Source organism: Dama dama, chromosome 4 (assembly GCF_033118175.1).
Source record: "Dama dama isolate Ldn47 chromosome 4, ASM3311817v1, whole genome shotgun sequence".
NCBI lineage: Eukaryota > Metazoa > Chordata > Mammalia > Artiodactyla > Cervidae > Dama > Dama dama.
The window spans coordinates 52,786,386-52,802,083 of NC_083684.1; positions in this window are offsets into that span (position 1 = coordinate 52,786,386).

Genomic DNA, 15,698 nt, shown 5'->3' on the forward strand with positions numbered 1-15,698 from the left:
GTGCATGTGTTAAGTCGCTTCGGTGGTATCTGACTCTTTATGACCCCGTGGACTGTAGCCCGCCAGGCTCCTCTGTCTGTGGGATTCTCCAGGCAAGAATACTGGAGTGGGTTGCCATACCCTCCTCTGGGGAATCTTCCCAACCCAGGGATTGAACTCTTTATGTCTCCTGCGTTGGCAGGAGGGTTCTTTACCACTAGCGCCACCTGGGAAGCCCTTAAATATTGGTAAATTGCTTCAAAAGTCACCTAAGGGTGACTTCACTGTTGGTCCAGTGGTTGAGACTCAGCACTCCCACTGCAGGGGGCACAGGTTGGTTGGGGAACAAAGATCCCTTATGCCACGCAGTTTAGCAAACAAACAAACAACAAACAAAACAAAAGGTACCTGGCAGGTAGTAGGTGTTCAATAAATTCATTCATTCCACAAAGAGGACCTGATGTGTACTGAGATGTGAAATGGTGACAGCTAACCATCATTAGAAAGAATAATGCTTAGCATATGTGTGTTAGTCACTCAGTCGTGTCCGACTCTTTGCAGCCCACGAACTGTAGCCCACCAGGCTCCACTGTCCATGGGATTCTCCAGGCAAGAATACTGGAGTGGGTTGCCATTTCTTCCTCCAGGGGATCTTCCCGACCCAGGGATCAAACCTGAGTCTCCTGAATTGCAGGCAGATTCTTTACCCTCTGGGCCACCAGGGAAGCTTGGCATATAATAGATGCTTACAAAATATTTGTTAAGAATAAATATACTGAGTTGCCACCAAGTGCAGGCACAGTTCTTTAACAGAGATTCACCTGTCTGATCCTCATAATGACCCACCAGGGTGATATTATCATTACCCCCATTTTCCCGGAGGAAGTGGAGTCGCATGCCGTCAGCCCCTGGTGTTTGCTTGAAGGTGAGACTAAGAGAAGTATTCACTCACCCAGATGTCTGTACCATGTGGGTCACCCCCTTCTTTCTGCCACTGTCACCCACACTGACTCCACCCTAAGAGATGCCCAGAGAGGAAGCTGACCTATGGAGTCCCAGCACTTGCCAAGTCCCACTCACCCACACCAAACCCACATCCCCATCCAAAGTTCCTGTTCAGGTTTGAGGACTTGCATGGATAAAAAGGCCCACAAATGTCCTTGTCTACCACGGAGCTCTCCAGCAGACAGAAGAGGCCTTAAAGCCCTCCCCTCTTTTGTCTCTTGATGCCCCCACCTACCTCCCTGATGAGAGAGGCCCCCTCCAGGTCTTCCACACCCATGGTCACTTCTACACACACACACACACACACACACACACACACACATACTTCCCTGGTGGTCCAGTGGTTTAGACTCCACAATCCCCAGTGCAGGGGTCATGAATTCAATCCCTGATCAGGGAACTAAGATCCTCTAGGCAGCAAGGCATGACCCCAAAACAAAAAACAAAATACACACACACACACCTTTAGTCTTAGACCCCTTTCACAGGCTCTCCCCATCTGTCCCAGGTAAGGCCTTGACCTCCCTCTCCTCAAACCCCAAAAGCAGGGAGTGGGTCTCTGCTTCACATCTGGCCTAGAGCAGATGGCAAGGGGGTGAGGCACCTCATGCATCACACGTCACACAGTGCCACAGGGTCACTGGCACCTCAGTCACTCTGGCCTCCAGGTCCCCTACAGTGGCCACCCCGATCTCATCCACCGTGAGCCCTGCCCCCTCAACCCACCAGCTCAGCTCCGAGAGCCCTTGCCACCTCCTCTGTCCAAACACGGGAGCTCCCCATCCCCCCATGCCCTGTGTGGAAACGACCACAAGTGAAATCAACACTGATACTAAACAGTAAAGAATCTGCCTCCAATGCAAGAGACCTGGGTTTGATCCCCGGGTTGGGAGGATCCCCTAGAGTAGGAAATGACAACCCACTCCAGTATCTTTGCCAGGAGAATTCTGTGGACAGAGGAGGGGTCGCAAAAAGTCAGACACAACTGACATTTTCACTACATTTAGTCAGAGTCAGGCTCAGTACCAAGTGCTTTACAAACATCAGACCAGCAACCATGAGATAACAAGAACTGTAATGATGCCCCAATTCACAGATGGCAACACTGAGGCTCAAGGTTGGGGAGGTGGTTAGTGCTCAAGATAGGGTTCCAATGCAGGCAGTCAGAACCCTCCAGAGCCCATTCCTAAGGGGACTGGATTCTCTCGGGAGCCGGCCCCTTCCCTCCCCTCCCCTCCTGTAGATCCCTCAGAAGGTGAGTGCAAAGAGGGCTACTGGCGCTCCCACCCCCAAGCTTACTCAGGTCTTCAGCCGCGCCCCCGCCCCGCCCCCAATGGCTGCCCCACACCTACTCCAAGAGGTCAGAGTGAGGAGGTCTGGATACCTGTGATCCACCAACCTGCACGGGAGCCCCGTGCCAGCCAGTTTGAGGGTGTCCCTGATAGGGGTAACATGTCTGTGTTGAAGACTGAAGAATTAGAGCGAGAGGGAGGCAGAAAGTGTCACCGTTACACACCGTCTCACGCCTACCCCAGCCCCACACACACCCTCCAAGCCGGCTTGGCTCTCCGCAAAGCCACACGTGTAGGCGCGAGCTTGCAAGGCCCGGCCGCTCCTGGCCCACCTGCCCCCACCTTCAGAAACCTGAAGCTACTGGGGGCCTTAGGTCCGGCCACCCCAGCACAGCCTTTCCGGGGGGCGGGGGGCGCCCCAAGCCCCTCCCCCACCCCAACCCCCAGCACCCGTAGCTCAAGGTCAAGGTGGCGGAGGCGAGGGGCTGCGGGGCGGGTGGGGGAGGTCGCCCCGGCCCCTTTGTGCGGCGCCGCGGGCGTTCGCCCTCCGCCTCCTCCCCGCCAGGCCGGGGAGCGGGGGAGGGGAGGGCCGCGCGCGCCAGCCGGGGAGGGAGGACCGGAGCGGCCGCGCGCCTGTCACTCCCGGCCCGCTGTCACCGCCTGGGGAAGGGGGCGGGGAGCACTGGGACCCAGGAGTTCGGGATCCCGAGGAAGGAGCGAGAGAGACGGAAAGCGAGGGAAGAAGTGGGGAGAGCGAGGGCTGGCCAGGAGAGGAGAGGGCTAGGAGAGAGCTTAGGCTGGAACCCAGGTGTCCAGGATGCCAGCCGCGGGGCCCGGGAGGAAGCGAAGCTCGGAGGAGGCACGCGGGCAGGGAGAAACGGAGGGAATCCCCGGAGACTGAGGGCGCTCCCAGCACCCTCTCCCGAGGCATCCGCTCCCCAAGGAGATAGGAGATGCTATCATTACATGTGTACGGGCAGGGAGAGGCAGGGAGTCCACGGTCTAAACTGACCGGAGCGTCGGGGCTTTAGGTCCTGAAGACCCGGGAAGAAAAAAAAGGTGGGGAGACAGCAAGGATCGAATCGGGGACCCCCGACGTCTCAGCTCCCACCCTGCGGCCGCGCAGAGGTCCCCGGAGAAAGAGAGGGGAAAGAGAGAAAGATGCTTTTGAGGAGGTAGAGACCTGGGAGACTAGGGTCCGGACTTAGGCATTCGTACTCCCAGTCCCAGACAGGAGCAGACCCGGCGCCCCCAGAGACTCGGAGGAGGAGAAGAAAGCCCCTACCCCCACTCTGGGTGGGGAAACGGCCTCCGCCACCCCCAGCCCGCGCCACATTCCTTCACTGACAGCGACAAAGAAGAGGCGCCCCCGCGACCCTGGAGTGGCTCCTGCCTCCAGCCCCAGGGGGAGACAGGGGGTGGCGCCCCCCCAGCGGAGGGACGGGGGACAGGCTGGGGCCCCATTCAACTACCATCCGCCCACTGCGTCCCCCTCCCCAGCGAGGGCGGGGGCAGGGTTCGGGTAGGGGGCGGGATGGAGGGACGTGGACGGCGGGGACACTCACGACTTGAGCGGGTTCTGAATGGCGGTGGCCATGGCCCGCTCGGCTGGGCCGCCTCCGGCCCGGGGCGCCGCTGCCGCCGCGCGCGGGCCCAGCCCGGCCTGCGCCGCCCGCTCTGCCGCCCAGCGCGCTACGATTTCATTCATTCTTGGGGCTGCAGCGCGAGCGGAGCGGGGCGGGCCGGGGGCGGGGCTCGGCCAATCCCCGCACCTCCCGGCGCACGACGGGACGTGGAGTCTAGGGGCGCGCGGCGGCGCCCGAGGGCGCCCCTGTCCGGACTACACGTCCCAGGGGGCGTCGGGAGGACCGTGTGCCCATTGGCTACTGAGGATACAGGGCGGGGCTGGGCTCGCCCCAGAGCATCCTTTCCCCTCCCTGGAGTGCTCCCTTCCCAGCTTCGGCTCTCCAACCTCCAAGAACCACGGGCGCGCGGGAATGGGTGGTCGCTGATTTCTGGGTCTCCCCTGGGTATGTGGATGACCCCAGGGTCTGTGGTGTATTGTCTTTGCCTACTTCTCTGGTGTCTCTTCTTTTGTAAGCCAGTCTGTAAACAAGCACAGGGGTTAATCAATGCCTTTGTTCGTTTATTAAGTGCCAGGCACTCTTCTAGGCACTGGGGAAACAGCATGAACAACAGACAGAATTGCTGCTTTCAAGGAGCTGAGCTGTGAGTGGAGAAAAACATGATAAACAAGCAAACAAGCTGTTAATTTTACAGAGTGATAAGTGCTATAAAGAAAGTGGCTTCTCTGAGGAGGTGACATTTGAGCTGAGATCTGAGAAGGTGCCATCATGCAATACATAGAAGCTGGAAAAGCTTGGCAAGTTCAAAGATTAGTGTGGAAAGCTAGTGTAAAAGAGTCAAGTGAGTGAGGGGGGAGACAAGGTTAGCGAGAGAGCAAGGAACCAGATCATGTAGGGCCTTGTAGGCCATTATAAAGAAAATGGATTTTTGTTCCAAGTGCAATCAATCATCCTTGACTCTTCTTTTTTCACACACACCTCAAGTCCATCATCAAATCCTGTTATCTCTACATTCACAAAATAGATCCAGAATCTACCCACCCACCCTTCTCCCTTCACAGCTTCCATCCTGGGACTCCCTCCTCCTATCATCTCCCCCCTGGACAGTCCCTGCCTCTTCTCTCCAGGGTAGCCAAGAGTGAACTGTCTAAAACAGCTGGCATCACCACGCTCTCTGGCTCAAAACTTTCAATGACTTCTTTCACACTTGGAATAAAATTCTAAGTCCTCTCTATGCCCTCAGGGCCCTACTCAAGCAGGTCCCCAACCTCCATCTCATTTCCTCTGTTTATTTATTTATTTAGACTGTGTGGATCTTAGTTGCGGCTCCAGGATCTTCATTGTGTGGCATGCAAACTCTTAGTTGCGGCGTGCATGCTGGATCTAGTTCCCCAGCCAGGATGGAACCTGGCCCCCTTGCATTAGGAGCACAGAGTCTAACCCTCTGGACCACCAGGGAAATCTCTTCACTCCCCCCACCACCCCAGTTACATTTCTGATCTCATCTCCCTTTTTCTTTTCCTTGACTAGCTTTGCTGACTCATTGGAAAAGACCCTGATGCTGGGAAAGATTGAAGGCAGGAGGAGAAGGGGATGACATGGTTGGATGGTTGAATGTCACCGACTCGATGGACATGAGTTTGAGTAATCTCTGGGAGTTGGTGATGGACAGGGAAGCCTGGTGTTCTGCAGTCCATGGGCTCACAAAGAGTTGGACACGACTGAGAAACTGAACTAACTAACTTTGCTCCAGCCACACTGGACTCCTCCTTATTCCTGGAATATTCTGGCCCCACTTCAGCCACAGGACCTTTGCTGTTCTCACTGCCTAGAATGCTTCTCCCCCAGGCATCTTCATGGTTCCAACCCTGACTTTATTCAGGTTTCTGAATTAATGTCACTTCCTCAGAGACGACCTCAGCTAAAATGGCATCCCTGAGAAACTATGTCCTCTTAAAAGCTTTTTTTTTCCCCCCCTGGGACTTCCCTGGTGGTCCAGTAGCTAAAACTCCACTCTCCCAATGTAGGGAGTCTGGGTTCGATCCCTGGTCAGGGAACTAGATCCTGTATGCCAATCTTTGCCATATGGAAAAGACCTTGATGCTGGGAAAGATTGAGGGCAGGAGGAGAAGGGGACGACAGAGAATGAGATGGTTGGATGGCGTCACCGACTTGATGGGATGAGTTTGAGCAAACTCAGGGAGATGGTGAAGGACAGGGAAGCCTGGCATGCTGCAGTCCATGGGGTCACAAAGAGTCAGACACGACTTAGTGACTGGACAACAAAATGCTGATCCTGTGCTGCCGCAACTAAGATCTGGTATAGCCACATAGATTAATACTTAAAAAAAAAAAGCTTTCTTTTTCTCCCAACACTTACAGTAATCCATCCTCATGCTATAGACCTATTTACTTACTTGATTTATTACCATCTCCACCCCTTTGAATACCAGCTCTAGGAGGCAGAGATTGTTATTTAATCCACTGCTCCCTCCCCAGTGCCTAAAACAGGGTCTGAAAGATAGCAGGTGCTCAACAATTAATTGTTGAATAAATAAATGAATCAATTAGTCATTGTACTCCATGTCTCTCCCCACTGTCTGGCTCTGTGGAGCGCAACCAGCAAGGAGAGAAAGAGTCACGCAGGCTCCAGGCCGTGCCCTCCCACACACATAGACACTTAGACAATCTGAAGGGGACCAGGGTGGTGGCCAGGGTAGCAGTGGGGGGGGCGTTGTTGAATTAAGACAACTTTCCCAGCAGAGGGTCTGGAGCTAAAGCTTCAAGGCAAAAAGAAAGGAGAGGTTTGTTTATACAGTATCATGTTCTGTGTGGGCATGCAATGATGTGTTTGCACTACTTATTTATGTATTGGCTGCACTGAATCTTCATTGCTGCATGCGGGTTTGTCTCTAGTTGTGGCGAGTGAGGGCTACTCTCTGGTTTCGGAGTATGGGCTCTAGAGCAGAGGCTCGCTAGTTGTGGCACACAGGGTTCGTTGCTCCGTGGCTTGTGGGATCTTCCCGGACTGGGGATCAAACCCATGTTCTCTGCATTGGCAGGCAGATTCTCAACCACTGGACCAACAGGGAAGGCCCAGCAATGAAATGTTTGATGGCTCTGCCCTAGGCTCTGCCTTCAGTTTGCAGTCCTGTGGGGGTAACAGACCCCTCACTATACAATGGGTGGGGGAAGCCCAGGCAGGGGGTCAGGAGATATGTGGGCTGGGGGAGCCCAGAGGAGTTTCCTGACCCAGTCTAGGGGTCAGGGAGGACTTCTTGGAGGAAGTTTCAGGGAAATCTTTTTAATTGTTGACCCTCTGATCTCTCTAGACACAAGGTAAGTCCCTGTCCTGACCTCTTGTGTCCCTGATGCCTAATCTTCCCGTCACTCAAGTCTTGGTAACAAGCAATTTAATCTCTTCTTTAATCACTTCTCCCAACCTGGAACCCAGAGATTTGACCACCAGAGGGCACTGTGACTCCAGTTTTTGTCTGGGTGGGCTGTTCAGGAATCCTCAGATCCAGCAGGGACATTGTGCAGGGAAGTGGGGCCAACCAGTGGACACATTGGTCCCCCGACTCTGAGCCTCAGACCCTGCCCACAACCTGGTCATCAAGGTCTGAGCCCCTCCCTGCAATAACTCCTGTGGAATCAATGTGTGTGTGCGCGATAAGTCACTTCAATCGTGGCCGACTCTTTGCAACGCTGTAGACCATAGCCGGCCAGGCTCCTCTGTTCATGCGATTCTCCAGGCAAGAATACTGCAGTGGGCTGCCATGCCCTCCTCCAGGGGGTCTTCCTGACCCAGGGATTGAATCCACATCTCTTGTCTCCTGCATTGGCATGCAGGTTCTTTACCACTAGCGCCACCTGGGAATCAGTAGGAGTCCCTCTGTCCCAGGCCCCTGGGAGCCCAGCTTGGGCCTCTGAGAGAGACAGTTGCTTAGCCTCCCTGATCCCTCTCTTCCCCACTATTCTTCAGAGGGTACAGCCCTCCCCTAAGCTGCCCTGGGGATGTTCAGACATGACCCTCAGAAGTCTCCTGCCCAGATGGGGATACTGAGGTATACAGGAGGTGTGGCTGGTGGGGGGTGGGGGGAGGGTGTCACACAATACCAGGACAAAAACAATAACAATTATAATAACCACGATACAGGACTTCCCTGGTGGCGAAGTGGATAAGAATCCACCCACCAATGCCGGGGACACGGGTTCCATCCCTGGTCCAGGAAGATTCCACGTGCCACGGAGCAGCTAATCTAGTGAACCACAGCCTACTGAAGCCCACGGGCCCTCGAGCCTGTGCTCCGCGATGAGAGAAACCACCACGATGAGGGGCCCTCACAGTGCAACCAGAGAAAGCCCACGGGCAACAATGAAGATCCAGTGCACCCAATAAACAAGTGAAAAACAATACAGAAGGCCCCACTATTTAGCGCCTCCTGTGTATCAAGACCTGTCCCGAGCCTTTTACAGGTCTCATGTTGCTGTCATACAGACCACACTTTGGAAGCGGGACTCTTCACCTCAGAGTCAGACCAGACAATCTGGGCTCAGAGAGACAACACCCTTATCAAAAGACCCCACTCATCATGGCAGGAAGATCTGGGGCTTTTTAAATTAGTTTTTATTGGAATATAGTTGCTTTACAATATGTTAGTTTCTACTGTACAACAAGATGAGTCAGCTATATGTATACTTTAACCCCTCTTCGTTTGGGTTTCCTTTCCATGTAGGTAGAGTTCCCTGTGCTATATAGGTTCCCATTAGTTATCTATTTCATATATAGTAGCGAATATAGGCCAATCCCAATTTCCCAATTCACCTCACCCTCCTTTTCCCTCCTCGGTGTCCATATGTCCATTCTCTATATCTGTGTCTGTATGTCTGTATTTCTGTTTTGCAAATAAGATCATCTATACCATTTTTCTTGATTCCACATATATGTGTTAATGTACAGGATTCTTTTTCTCTTTCTGACTTACTTCACTCTGTATGAGAGACTCTAAGCCCATCCATGTCTCTACAAATGAACCAATTTCATTCCTTTGTATGGCTAAGTAATATTCCATTGGGCCTTCTGCCGTGGCTCAGTGGTAAAAACACTGCCTACAACACAGGAGACTTGGGTTTGATCCCTGGGTCAGGAAGATCGCCTGGAGGAAGAAATGGCAACCCAGTCCAGTATTCTTGCCTGGAAAAATCTCATGGACAGAGGAGCCTGGTGGGCCACAGTCAATGGGGTTGCAAAAAGCTGGATACGACTAAGCAGCTGAGCGGGCTTCCCTTCCCTGGTGGCTCAGCTGGTAAAGAATCCACCTGCAATGCGGGAGACCCCAGTTTGATTCCTGGGTTGGGAAGATTCCCTGGAGAAGGAATAGGCTACCCACTGTAGAATTTGTGGGTTTCCCGAGATCTGGGTTCGATCTCTGGGTTGGGAAGATCCTCTGAAGGAGGGCATGGCAATCCACTTCAGTGTTCTTGCCTGGAGAATCCCCATGGACAGAGGAGCCTGGCGGGCTACCGTCCGTGGAATCTCAAAGACTCAAATGTATACATGAAAGCAACTGAGCAGGAAGAAGAGAGAAAGCCCTTAGTGTTGGCACATTTTAGCACACAATAACGGAGAAGCGATGGCACCCCACTCCAGTACTCTTGCCTGGAAAATCCCATGGACGGAGGAGCCTGGTGGGCTGCAGTCCATGGGGTTGCTAAGAGTTGGACACCACTGAGCAACTTCACTTTTGCTTTTCACTTTCATGCATTGGAGAAGGAAATGGCAACCCACTCCAGTGTTCCTGCCTGGAGGATCCCAGGGATGGGGGAGCCTGGTGGGCTGCCGTCTATGGGGTCACACAGAGTCGGACACGACTGAAGCGACTTAGCGGCAGCAGAACACAATAAATATTGTCTGTGATCCTAACAATACCAGTTCCTGTGCCCACATACCTCCTGAGTGCCATGCCCAGAAATGTGGTCTCCGGATAGAGATCACAAAGAAATCATGAAATAAATCTGGACTTGGACTTAGGTGTGCTGACCAAAGCACCCTCTGGGCTGCCCTAATGGGCACTTTTTAAATTATTTATTTATTTATTTATTTGGTGGTGTTGGGTCTTAGTTGTTCCGTTGTGGCACACAGGCTGAGTAGTTGGGGCATGTGGGATCTTAGTTCCCAGACCAGGGATTGAACCCATGTCCCCTACATTGCAAGGCAGGTTCTTTACCAGAGACCATCAGGGAAGCCCCTCGATGTGCACCCTCACCTTACTGGCCCCCGTGCTAGTGGGCACACTCATGTGACCCTTACAACAATCCTGAGACAGGGGATAAGGCGAGGCCATATCAGGTAGGGCCACAAAACCTCGGGTAAGGGGTTTGGGTTTGATTCTGAGGCTAGCGGGAAGCCAGTGGAGGGCTTTCGGCATGATCTCCTTCTGTTTTAGATAGATCCCCATGGCTGCAAGTGTGGGACAGACAGTGGGGCTAAGGTAGGAGGTGGGAGACCTGGCAGGGGGCTTCGATGGCTTGGGTGGGAGGATGGGGCCAGTGTGGGGGTGACAAGGTGATGAGAGCCAGCAGAATGCAGCTGCTGGAACAAATGATCACGAACTTGGCAGCTTAAAACAAAAGGAATCTATTTTTTTTTAAATAATTTTATGTATTTATTTATTGCTGGCTGTGCTGGGTCTTCGCTGCTGAATGGGCATTTCTCTCATTGTGATGAGCGGGGACCATCTCCCTTGCGATGCACGGGCTTCTCGTCACGGTGGCTTCTTTTGTTGCAAAGTGTGAGTTCCAGGGCACGCAGGCTCCATCTTCCCAGACCAGGGATTGAACCTGTGTCCCCTGCATTGCCAGTCGGCTTCTTATCCACTAGTACCACAAGGAAAGTTCCCAAAACAGAGATTTGTGTTCTCACGGTTCTGGAGGCCAGAAGTCAAAAATTGGCATCTTTGAGCTGAAAACAAGGGGACGGCAGGGCCACACTCCCTTGGAGACTCTCAGGGAACATCTTTCCTTACCTCTTCCAGCTTCCAGTGTCTCCTGATGCTACTTGGTTTGTGGCCTTACCGCTCCAGTCTTAAAGCTCAGTCGTCACATCGTCTCCTCCTCTGTGCATGCGTCTCTCTCTCTGCTTCTGCCTGTGAGGACAGTTACAAGTGATGCTATTTAGGGCCCACCTGGACAATCCAGGGTAATCTTCCCATCTCAGGATCCCTAACTTCGTCACACACTCTTTTTCCTTATAAGGGACTAGAACCAGTAGCTTTGGGGTACCGTTATTCGGCCTACTACAGCAGAGTGGGTGGAATTTGTAGATGGATAATGTATGGACTGGGATTCCCAAGTGGCTCAGTGGTAAAGAATCTGCCTGCTCAGCAGGAGACGCCAATTTGATCCCTGGGTCGGGAAGATTCCCCTGGAGAAAGGAAATGGCAACCTACCCCAGTATTCTTGCCTGGGAAATGCCATGGACAGAGGAGCCCGGCGGGCTGCAGTCCATGGGGTCGTAAAGAGTTGGACACGACTTATCGACTAAACAACACAGCAGCAGCAACAGTTTATGGAGAATGAGGGAAAGAGCCTTTGGAATGGCAAGGAGGACTCCGAGGGGAGTGGCTTGAGCAGCTGGAGGGATGGGGCTGGAGGGGGAGGGGCAGGTTTGGGAGAGCCCAGGAGCTCAGCTTTGGAAGCAGAAGTCTTGAGTCTGAGTTGGATGTCAAGCAACTAAGGGGGGCTGCTGGGTAAGTCTAGAGGTTGGGTTAAAGAGAAATTTGCATGCATAAAGGGACTGGACGAGTTCTCCAGGGAGAGAAGAGCACCAAAGTCACACGACCAGGGTTTTCAACAAATAATTTGCTTTAAAGAAAAGGGCCTATTAGGGACTGTCATTAAGCTTTTGCGTGCAGAGGGGCCCGTAGGTACCTCAACATCTCATAAAGCCCATAAGGCCCTTTTCAGAATCAAGTTTACAAAGGTATAACAGCCACAAAGTTACAAAGGAAACTTTTTGTATTAATATACAGTTTAAGAAATGATTGTGATATTTGTGCTTCTTTATTAATACAGTAAAGAATAACCTGATAGCTCAGTTGGTAAAGAATCTGCCTGCAAAGCAGGAGACCCTGGATCGATTCCCAGGTCAGGAAGATCCACTGGAGAAGGGATAGGCTACCCACTCCAGTATTCTTGGGCTTCCCTGGTGGTTCAGCTGGTAAAGAATCTGCCTGTAAAAAAAAAAAAAAAAGAATCTGCCTGTAGTGTGGGAGACCTGGGTTCGATCCCTGGGCTGGGACAATCCCCTGGAGAAGGAAAAGGCTACCCATTCCAGTATTATGGCCTGGAGAATTCCCTGGACTGTATAGTCCACGGGTTTGCAAAGAGTTGGACACAGCTGAGCGACTTTCACTTTATTTCTTTCAAAGAATAAGATCTGGCTGCAAATCCAGTGGGGCTTCCCAGGTGGCACTAGTGGTAAAGAACCTACCTGCCAATGTAGGAGACAGACATAAGAGACACGGGTTTTGTCCCTGGGACAGGAAGATCCCCTAGGGAAGGGCAAGGCAACCCTCTCCAGTTTTCTTGCCTGGAGAATCCCATGGACAGAGCAGCCTGGCAGGCTACAGTCCATGGGGTCACAAAGAGTTGGACATGACTGAAGCAACTTAGCATGCAGATCCAGTAACTACCATAATTTCTAAGCACTGATGAGTAAAACCAGTGTTTCAAGATATCTACAACAACTGTTATGTGCTGTAAAACAGCTGTGATTTATGTGGGTGATAAAGTCACAGGTTTTGCCAATAGTACTGCTTTGTTGCCAATGTTCATAATTGACAAAAATACCGAATTTTAGTTAGAGGTTTGTGAAAACAGACATTTCAAATCTTCCCCACCAACAGTGATAGAACTCTGGACCCCTTGGAGGTCCCAAGACCCCAGGTTAAGAATCCCTGTAGATTAAAAACACAGCCTGGGAGTTTGCTAGTGGTCCAGTGGTTAAGAATTTGCCTGCCAATGCAGGGGACACAGGTTTGATCCCTGGTCGGGGAAGATTCCACATGCCACAGGACAACTAAGCCCATGCGCCGTAACTACTGAAGCTGTAGCGCTCTAGAGCCTGTGCTCCACAAGAGAAACCGCTGCAAGGAGAAGCCTGAGGACTGCAACTAGAGAGTAGCCCCCACTCACTGCCACTAGAGAAAGCCCGCCTGCAGCAATGAAGACTCGGTGCAGTCAAAAATAAATTACTTAATAAAATAAGTTTATTTTATTTATTTTTCTTATATTTATTTACTTGGCGGCCTTGGGTCTTAATTTCAGCTGATGGGCTTTGTTGCCCCATGGCATGTGGGATCTTAGTTCCCAGACCAGGGGTTGAACCGGTATCCTCTGCATATAGAAGGCATATTCTTAACCGCTGGGCCACCAGAGAAATCCATAAAATAATTTTTAAAAATACAACGTGTATAAGAACAAACATATGGATACCAAGAGTGGGGAGGGTGGAATGAATTGAGAGACTGGGGTTGACTGCCTTGGCAACCCACTCCAGTATTCTTGCCTGGAGAATCCTATGGCCAGAGGAGCCTGGCAGGCTACAGTCCATGGGGTCGCAAGAGTCGGACACAACTGAGCGACTCAACCACCACCACAACATATACTACTATGCATTAAATAGATAACCAATGAGAATCTACTGTAGAGCACAGGAAACTCTACTCAGGGCTCTTTTGTGACCTAAATGGGAAGGAAATACGGGAAAGAGGGGATATATGTATATGTACACCCAATTCACTTTGCCGTATAGCAGAAACTAACCTAACATTGGAAAACAACTATACTCCAAAAAAACTTATTGTTTAAGAAAACCTACAATGTGTGGATCTTGCATAGATCCTGATTTGAACAAACCAACTTAAAAAGACACTTCCAAGATAATTGGGATATTTGATCATAGGGTGTGTATTATAAGATATTAAGGAAATATTGTTCAGTTTTTATATGATACAGGCATTGTGATTATGATTTTTGTCACGTTATTACTGATTTGAGATAGATGGTGAAATATTTGAGATAGAAAGTTCCAGCTAGGGTTGGCTTATTGTGTGTATAGCTTAAAATTAGGGTTTGTTTTAAAGTATTATAGCTAAAGGGGAGTGAGGGAATTTTCTTGAATGATGGTGAGGTCCTGTTTCTTTGCATGGGTGTGCGTTCTCAGTTCAGTTCAGTTCAGTCGTTCAGTCGTGTCCCACTCTTTGCAACCCCATGGACTGCAGCATGCCAGGCCTCCCTGTCCATCACCAACTCCTGGAGCTTGCTCAAACTCATGTCCATCGAGTCGGTGATGCCATCCAATCATCTCATCCTCTGTCATCCCCTTCTCCTCCTGCCTTCAATCTTTCCCAACATCAGGGTCTTTTCCAAGGTGTGTGTTCTATTTCTTATCAAAGATTGGGATTACACAGGTACAAGTATTTGTCAAAACTCATCAAGGAGCACACTTAAGAGTTTGCATTTCTTTGTGTACAAATTTTACCTTAATAAAGGTAAATAGGGCTTCCCTGGTAGCTCAGTGGTAAAGAATCTGCCTGCCAATGCAGGAGACACAGGTTCGGTCCCCAGTCCAGAAGGATCCCATATGTCGTAGAGCAACTAAGCCTATGCGTTGTGCCACAACTATTGAGCCTATTCTCTAGAGCCCAGAAGCCACAACTAGTGAAGCCCATGCGCCCTAGAGCCTGTGCTCCACAAGAGAAGCCACGGCAATGAGAAGCCTGCGTGTTGCAACTAAAGAGTAGCCCCCACTCCCTGCAACTAGAAATAAGCCCAAGCATAGCATATGAAGACCCAGAACAATAAAAACTAAATAAATAGTTTCTTTTTAAGTAAATAAATCTTGAAGCTAGGTAATTGTATGCGTATTAGCTTCCTAGGGCGGCCATAAAAAAGTACCACAAACTGGGTGGCTTAAAAACATCGGAAATTTATTCTCTCATGGTTCTGGAGGCCAGAAGTCTGAAATCAAGGTGTCTGCCTGACCATGCTCTCTCAAAGCTTCTAGGAAAGGCTCTCTCCTTGCCTCTTCCAAGCTTCTGGCCGTCCCAGGAGTTTCTTGGTTTGTGACTGCACCATTCTAATCTTTGCCTCTGTCTTCACATGGCCTCTTTCTGTGACTCTGTGTCGGCACGTGGCTGTCTTCTTACAAGCACACAAGTCATACTGGGTTAGGAGCTTCTAGCATGACTTTCCCTTAACTAATTACATCTGCATCTTCTTTTTTGCCATGCCACAAGGCTTGGGGGATCTTAGTTCCTTGACCAGGGATCAAACCCGAGCCCTTGGCAATAAGAGCTCAGAGCCCTAGCTGCTGGACCACCAGGGAATTCCCTATCTGCATCTTATTATTTGGAAATAAGGTCACACTCCAAAGTGCTGGGAGTCAGAACTTCAATGTATCTTTTTTGAGGGGATACAATTCAACTCTAATATGCTTGCTGAAAAGTGTAGAGGAAGAAGGTGGAGCTTTGAAATGTATTAAAAAATGTGATGGGTGGATGGTAGGATGAATAAAGGGGAAAAATAAGTGATAGTGCCAGTAGATTAGAATGTTTTTGATTAAGACGTCCCTGGTGGTCCAGGGGCTAAGACTCCGCGTTCCTAATGAGGGGGCCTGGATTCCATCCCTGGTCAGGGAATTAGATCCCACATGCTCTAAGAGTTCGCCTGCTGCAACTAGGACCTCCTGCAGTCAAATAAATAAAGATAAATATTTTCTTTAAAAAATGCTAATGGTAGAGTCCAGCTGATGGGTGTGTGGGTATTCCCT